Source organism: Rattus rattus, chromosome X (assembly GCF_011064425.1).
Source record: "Rattus rattus isolate New Zealand chromosome X, Rrattus_CSIRO_v1, whole genome shotgun sequence".
Classification (NCBI taxonomy): Eukaryota; Metazoa; Chordata; class Mammalia; order Rodentia; family Muridae; genus Rattus; species Rattus rattus.
Genome location: NC_046172.1, coordinates 105,205,589 through 105,214,206, shown reverse-complemented (window position 1 = coordinate 105,214,206; position 8,618 = coordinate 105,205,589). Strand labels below are relative to the sequence as shown.

Below are 8,618 nucleotides of genomic sequence, written 5' to 3'. Positions count from 1 at the left end.
AGCTCTTACTTCTATGATTAATTCACTGGCAATATCATACTTTCATGCTTTAGATTATTAAATATTACTTAATGTTCAATAACATGAACATTCATGGGCACTATGTATGTCAAAGTCATATCAGATTAATTCTTGTCCTCTGTTCCCTAGTAAAAGGACGGTCTTGAAGGTGATATCTATGGGAACCCATACATGAGAAGCAAAGTTTAGCTTCTCACCCTGTCTGGGTATAAGGTGTTTGTTTTTGTTTGTACCAGTTCAAAATTGCTCACAATGGGGTGGGGTCAGGCATGAAACCTAAGGCATTTGCCCAAAATATTGAAATTCAACTGAAGCAGATGCTGCCATCTGTTAAACAATAGTACCTTTGGAAGAAACCTGGATATGCTGATGGCTCCATGATTGTCCTAGAGACTACTCATAAGCTGGTTAATGTGTAGAATGAAGGCACGGACCACAAAATGACGGTAAAGAATATAAAACTCTATGCACATGAGAAGAGCAATACAAGACAGACATTCTGAGAGGTCCCATGAACACACTAAGTTTTTATATATGACTTCTACTTAGGCCTAACACAACTAAAAAGAAGAAACTGAGGTGGGCTGTTTAAAATGGCGGGTTCCTTTTTGTGTGAATGTTCAGTCCAAAGCTAACCTGAATATTCCAGGAACATTACTTTTTCTCTTTTCCTTTTATTTTCTTTCTTCCCTCCTTCTCTTCCTGTCTGATTTCTTCTGTTTTTATTCCCTATGTGTTTAAAGAGATAGTTATAAAATTACTAGTTCACAACAACTCAAAAAATGAGAATTCAGAGACACAATAACATTCTTTAAAAGTGGCAAGAATAGTCACTAAATAAACATGTAAAATTATACCAACAACAACCATCCCAGAGAGGACAAATCATCTGATTCTCAGAGTTAGAACATTGTAGAACTGACCAATTTTAAGTACAATATTATAAAACATGCAAAGAAACAAGAATATTTGGCTAATGTCCAGAAAAAGAAAGAAAATTAACAGAATCTGTCCCTAAGGAGGTACAAAAATGACTGCTCTGAAGAAAACCTTTGAATCAGCTATGTTACTCATTTTCAATGAGGGGAAATAACCTGGAAAAAACTACAAGACACTGGGATATATACATCATAGACATAGACATAGACATAGTTATAGACACAGACATAGTTATAGTCATAGACATAGATATAGACATAGACATAGACACATACACAAACATGCACATATACATACACATACCCATACATACCTGATATATATATATATATATTATATTTAACAATATTTTACATATGAGTTACGTATTATACATTATATTTATATAATATATAATTTATATATATTAAATCCAGAACGGGTAAAGTGTCTCATTTTCAGAGTTAGTAGGTTATAGAACTGTCTATGTATGTATGTATATAATTATATTATAAATATATACATTTATATATTATGTAAGTATATAAATTTTCTATGTTGTTAAAAGCTTACCAAAGTAATCAAATAGAAATTTGGGAGCAGAAATGTCTACTAAAAATTCTACTAGGAAGAATATTAATGGGCAAAGTAGAAGAAATAATTGATTAGTATTAACGTTCAGAGAGCAGAAAATATACAAAATCTAGATAAATGAAAGCAAGAGGAGAATCATGGAACACCTTCAAGCACACTAGTTATATGTGATAGCAACCCAAGGGTGGAACACATTAACTATAAGATTTTTGAACCCATATAGTAAAGTGCTTTGTAGGAATATTTGGATTTAGTTATGAGGTTCTTTGTACTGATGGAGAAATAATCTTTTGTATTTCTGGAGTCCAACTGAGAAAAAATGTTATTCCCCAATGGATATGTTTTTCCTTGATTATCCAAGGAAAATCATCTACCACAAGGTCAATGAGGAAAATCATCTACCAAGAGGTCAATGAAGAGTCACAAATACTAGTGACTCTTCAGAAACTTGTCTAACTGCCAACATTGTTATTGAAATTGGATGCCAAAGTTATTCTAGAAATAGGATCCAAGCCATAATCTCAATTTATCATTGATTCCAAAAGAACCAGGAAGGAGATTTGTTCTAGAATCTAGGGCATGCTGACATGTATTATAAGAGCTCTGCCTCTGATCTAGGAATTATCAAATTCAGAGAATCCTTGCCACTCATAACTGGCTTTCTGGGTTCTATCAAATAGTTGATTCAGGAGGAGTCCTCTGATGATTCAGTTAATGTAGGTGTGGTGGATTGAGTTTGCCTAGGCTAGTGAGTGCCAATCTTAGATATAGGGCCTTGTTGGAGTAGGTGTGGCTTTGTTAGAGTAGCTGTGCCATTATGGCATTGGACTTTAAAACTCTCATCCTAGCTGCCTGGAAGTATGTCTTCTTCTAGCAACCTTCAGATGAAGATGTAGAACTCTCAGCTTCTCCTTTATTTGCCTGGATGCTGCCATGTTCCTGCCTTGATAATAATGGACCGAACCTGTAAACCTGTAAGACTGCCCCAATTAAATGTTGTTGGTACAAGATTTGCCATGGTCATGGTGTCTGTTCAAAACAGTAAAACCGTAACTAAAAATGAAGTTGGTACCAGGAGTGGGCTAATGTGATAGGCCTGACCATGCTTTTGTTTGGGAGAATGTAGATTTGGGGATTTTGGATTAGGGGATTTGGAAAGCAGTGAAATCCTTTAAGTGGAGCTTAATGGGCTATTCTAGGAGGAATATGGAAGACTTTGTTGTTGAGAGTGATTTGAACTATTCAGATATGGCCCAAGAGGTTTCAATGAAGAAGAATTTTAGTATGTGGCATAGATATTCTTTTTGTGATATTTTGATGAAGAATATGGCTGCTTTTTCCCCTTGTCTGAAGAATCTACCTAAGACTAAGTTAAGAGAGTTTTATTAAATGCATTGAAAAATAAGTCTCATAAAGCCTACAAGAGAATTTGTTCTATCGTTAAGTCTCATGAAAACGTTTTGAATAAGCATAGCAAGCTTAGAAGGAAAAAAAACATAAAATTATTGTTCAAGTAATAATAAAGTGACACCAGGAAATGAAGTGAACCTGAATCCTGTGTTCAAGGATATCAAATAGAATTAATAGAGTAGTGACCTTGGGGCAAAATCCTATCCAACTAAGTTTAGGTCTAGGCATTATATAATAGTACAAGCTTTTAATCCCAGGAGGAAAAAAACAAACAGCAAGCTTGGGACAAAAAAGTTTCTAGGTGAAGAAAAGCTTAAATCCACACATGTTGGTAAAACACATTTAATTCAAATATTACAGAAGACAGAGCCATGAAGATCTCTGAATTCAAGGTCAATCTACAGACAAAGTTCAGGACACAAGCTTAGACAATGAGAATTGGAAAATGGAAAGCAGGTAATGGTATAATAGAAAAAGGGGGCATATTTCAGCTCCAGAGAGCATCAGAATTCAGAATCTTAGGCCAGGTGAGCTTTAGAGTCTAGAGGAGAGGGAGACTACTGGGACAATTAATGGTAGTTAGCTGGAGCTAAGAAAGTAGCAGTGATTCAGAAGAGACCAGTATCACTGGGGTGAAATCTTCTGGGAAGTATTTTTGAGAGCACAAAGAGGCTGTGTTCCAGGGATAGCCAAAGTTATTCCTCCTGATGCATCTGGACTTAGTAATGTATAAGAATCAGCCAGGTAGTGCAGGTTTTTTTTTAATTTAATTAGAAAAATCTTATTTTTTTTTATTAACTTGAGTATTTCTTATTTACATTTCGAGTGTTATTCCCTTTCCTGGTTTCCGGGCCAACATCCCCCTAATCCCTCCCCCTCCCCTTCTTTATGGGTGTTTCCCTCCCCATCCTCCCCCCATTGCCGCCCTCCCCCAACAATCTAGTTCACTGGGGTTCAGTCTTGGGACCCAGGGCTTCCCTCCACTGGTGCTCTTACTAGGATATTCATTGCTACCCTATGAGGTCAGAGTCCAGGTCAGTCCATGTATAGTCTTTAGGTAGTGGCTTAGTCCTGGAAGCTCTAGTTTGCTTGGCATTGTTGTACATATGGGGTCTCGAGCCCTTCAAGCTCTTCCAGTTCTTTTTCTCTGATTCCTTCAATGGGGGTCCCATTCTCAGTTCAGTGGTTTGCTGCTGGCATTCGCCTCTGTATTTGCTGTATTCTGGCTGTGTCTCTCAGGAGAGATCTACATCCGGCTCCTGTCTGCCTGCAGTAATGCAGGTTTTGAAAGTATATAAGTATCATGCAAAGAAGTTGAGGCTTGGCTTCATGAAAGGAGCCTATGAGAGGCTATTGATGAAGCCTAACAAATTGTAGCAGAGGGCCCCAATGTATTGGAGTTGTCAGTACCATAGGACAAAGCACAAATAAGCTGTGTTTCAGAGATAGCCAAGGTTGTACCTCGTGCTGCAGCTGGACTTGGTAATGTGTAAATGTTACCCAGGTGGTAACTTTTTTGAAGATATGAAGGGGTCATGGAGAACAGTTGAGGAATGGCATTGTGAGAGGTCAGGGAAGGCTATTGGTGAAGGTTAAGCCTCAGTTGCAGTTGATAGTCTAGGACTGCAGGGGCTGTATAAAGTTATATTGAAATTGCCTGGGAAACACCAAGATATTTGGGATGACTGAGCTATGGATAACTGCTGAGGAACACTGCTAACAAAGTAGAACCAGTCAAGTGGGAAGAAGTTTTGTTTCAGTCAACAAAGATGAAAAAGGAGTTGGAGACCTGAAGACCACTTTGACATCGGACATGGAGATGCAGAGTTTGGAGTTTGCCCAGTTGCTTTTCTGTCTTGCTTTGGGGATTACAGTTATGGAATCAGAAGAATTTCAGAAGAGACTTTGAACTTTGAACTTTTAACATTGTTGAGACTGCTATAGACTACGGGGACATTTCAAGTTGACTTAAATGCATTTTACATTATGCTACGTTTAGGTATGCCTCCCCATAGAGTTATATGTTTGAAAAAGCCATGGGAGCCAGGGAGTGTAATGTGCTTTGAGTATGCCTAGTCCAGGGAGTGGCACTATTTGGAGGTGTGGCCTCGTTGGAATAATTGTCCTACTGTGGACTTGGGCTTTAAAACCTGTCCCTAACTGTCTGATAGTCAGTATTCTTCTAGTGGCCTTCAGATAAAATGTAGACTGAACCTCTGAACCTGTAAGCCTGTCCCAATTAAATGTTGTATTTACAAGAGTAGCCACTGTCATGGTGTCTGTTTACAGCAGTAAAACCCTAAGACAGCAGGCAATCATGAACCTCAGTGCCACTCCAGTGCATTCAGTATTAAGTGACAGGGATATGGGAAATATCTAATACTGGAATAAATACAAAACATCTTCAGTGCACAAATACTGACTCTTAGCCACAAGGATCAATAATAACCAAAGAATTATGACAGAATCAATAACAGAGAATATTGTGTGAGCAATTGACCAAAAACTGATTGATAATTTAAAAGTTATTTTAAGTCAGCTAAGCACACTTTAAGGAAATAGAGAGGAATGATTTAGAACTTTACAGAGAAATTTACCAGACTGAAGTAATATCCTTCAAATCATGCACTGCTTTTTTAAAATACAAAAGTTTTATTTCTAGCACCCATATTAGGCTACTCACAACTATCTGTAATTCCAGGGGCAAGACTTCTGTGTATACCTGTTCTTACGCCTCTGCCCCACCCCACCCTCTGCCACACCCCACCACACGTATGCAGGCATACACACACACACACACACACACACACACACACACACACTCACACACTTACGATTATAAAGATGAATCTTTAAAAATGATACTAAAGTTTTTTGAACCATATAATAGATAATGTTCACCAATTAAAAACCAACCGTAGTCAATGAGTTTATATTGCAGTTATTTGAAAATATATAGGTAGAGAATAATGGAAATTGGTAACAAGTCTATGATTTATGAAACAGAGAACAGCCAAATATTTAGGCCCCTAATATTCAAGAAACCAGCAAAAGAGAAAAAAGTATGAAACTGATTTAAGATTGTGATTGGAAGTGCTATATCCACTACTTCAGAGCCCAGACCATGTTGCTGCACATCTGACACCCCTCATCATGCATTAGCATTCCAAAAAGTTTTAAAGGTCAAGAAGGCAACTCTCAAGGACTGGATGATTGTGAATATTATTAAGAAAGAACAGGCTTTCCAGAATAAGATTGTGTTGTTGGCATTGCTGCTCTTAGCATGGCTTGTACCACCAGTATCTTTGTAAAGGATTTGACAAGATGAACCTGCCCTTGTTGATGTCATGGAAGATAAACTGGGAGAGATGTTGGTTCTCCAGCAGGGTAGCCTTTTCATAGAATATTGTCTCTGGCAATGAGTACATGTGACTGTTAACTCCAAGCTGGTCATCATCACACCCGGGCGGAGTGGGGGGAAGTGTCAGCAAGAGGGAGAAAGCTGAATCAACTGAGTCCAGTGAAACGTGAACATCCTCAAGTTCATCATTCCCAACATTGTGAAGTAGAAATCGCTTATTGTGCTTATTGTCTTAAATGCAGTGGATATCTTGACCTATGTGGCTTGGAAAATAAGTGGTTATTGGAAGTGGTTGCAATCTGGATTCAACTCAGTTCAGTGACCTCATGGATAAAAAGCTAGGAATTCATCCACTGAGCTGTCATGGATGGGTCCTAGGATAGTATGGATAAACCAGTGTGCCCATGTGGAGTGGCAGGAATGTTATCGTGTCTCCCTGAAGAATATGAATTTTGGCCAGCATATCCCATTTTAACCATGATTAAGGGTCACTGTGGAATCAAGAATGATCTTTTTCTTCCTCAGTGTCCCTTGTGTTGTGGAACAAAATGCAATCTCAGCTGCTGTAAAGATGATTCTGAGTCCTGAAGAGGAGACCTGCCTGAGGAAGGGTGAATTGTGCTCTAGATAATCCAGAAAGAGCTGGAATTCTAAAGGCTTGTTGGTGTCCTAACATTATCCAGGACTTCGATGGTGACCACACGGTGACTCCTCATCTAAACCATGGATAATGAAGTTGGATTAAGGTGGTCTAGGGGAAAACCTCACTTACCGCAGCTCTACCATAATGCTAAATGGTACTTGGGTGGTGGTAATATGGTTAGCGTGGCAGTTCTATTGTTCCTGAGACACACCGTCAATTGTGAGCAGGCTTCAATTATTCTGTGAGCCTGCTAGGTTCACTGTACTATGCACCCTCACCAAACATGTCTAGGTCAATGAGTTTCTAATTAGTCATAATTGCGAGCTCCAGTGTGTAAGTCCATTATGGGTATTTTGTGCATAACTGTTGTAAAGGATATTTTGTGTACTGTAAGTGTCTGTGGTGTACATTGTAATATTATGTAAAATAGTAAGTTCTGCATCTGGATGATGCAACTAACCTCCCAAGTGTCATGCCAGTGAAAACATCAAATAAACTTTGCACAGTAGGGCAAGGGAAGGAAATTATTGTAGAAGATTTTTAAAACCTGAAGAAATATCAAAATATGCAAGGATAAGAAGGTCAAAGGTACCTACAGAGATAATGTACCATTAAATCTCTTTTCATCATTGTAGGTGGTTAAAACATTAGAATCCCTGTGGGCTTTGACTTATCTTTTGCTTTCTTATGTTCCCTCTACCATGTATTGAAGTTAAATTGTATCTATTATTTTTTAATGTCAGTATTTTTGTAACTATTTCAGATCATTTGTAGATTCAGTCTACATATAACCTATAATAGACATTCATTGTTGGTAGACAATATTATATCAGTATTGAATAAGTGATAATAAGCACTGATCACAGGAACTGTATCAGATACTGCATTCTACATTCATGGCATCTTCAAAGCTCACATTCAACAAAAGGAAAAGTGCTTTATATTAACTTCTTTTTTTCAGAAGGAGAAATTGAGATATAGAATGAAGTAAATTTAAACCAGTTTTCAGAGTCTGCCTATGACAGAGCAAGGATTTAAAGCCAGAATGTTTGGCTACAGAAGGTTAGCCCTTCACATTTAGGCAAAGCTAGCAGGATTATTAATATTACAATAATTAATTATGATTATTTATTCAAAAGGTTTTTTTTCTTTTTCTTTTCTTTTCTTTTTTTTTTTTTCCGAACTGGGGACCGAACCCAGGGCCTTGTGATTTCTAGGCGAGTGCTCCACCACTGAGCTAAATCCCCAAACCCAAGTTTTTTATTATTTAGTTTACCCTTCGTTAAAACAACTGCCTTACCTAAATAAGTGTAAATGATAAATTTTAGAAAATTGACTCAAAAGAAGTTATAGGTTACAAATCGGATTCATCAAAAATATGATGATTCCCATTCATCAAAAATATGATGCTTTAATCAAATGATTAGACTTCCAAAACCAAAATCCTCAGTTCATGAAGAAAAGGGAAAGTTTATGTGATGGTTTGTATATACTTGGCCCAGGGAATGATAATATTAGGAGTGTAGCTTTTTTTTTTTTTTAAACAGGTAAGTCGCTTTATAGGCAAGAGCTTTGAGACACTTGTCTAGCTGCCTGAAAGCCAGGATTCTTCTAGCAGTCTTCAGATGAAGATGTAGACCTCTCAGGTCCACCTGAACCATGCCTACCTGG

The 8,618-nt window shown here is 37.7% G+C and overlaps 1 pseudogene; it reads left to right on the top strand.

Moving 5' to 3' along the window:
* Positions 1 to 3,374: 3,374 nt before the first annotated feature.
* Positions 3,375 to 6,935, top strand: LOC116888129 (annotated as a pseudogene).
* The last annotated feature ends 1,683 nt before the right edge of the window (positions 6,936 to 8,618 follow it).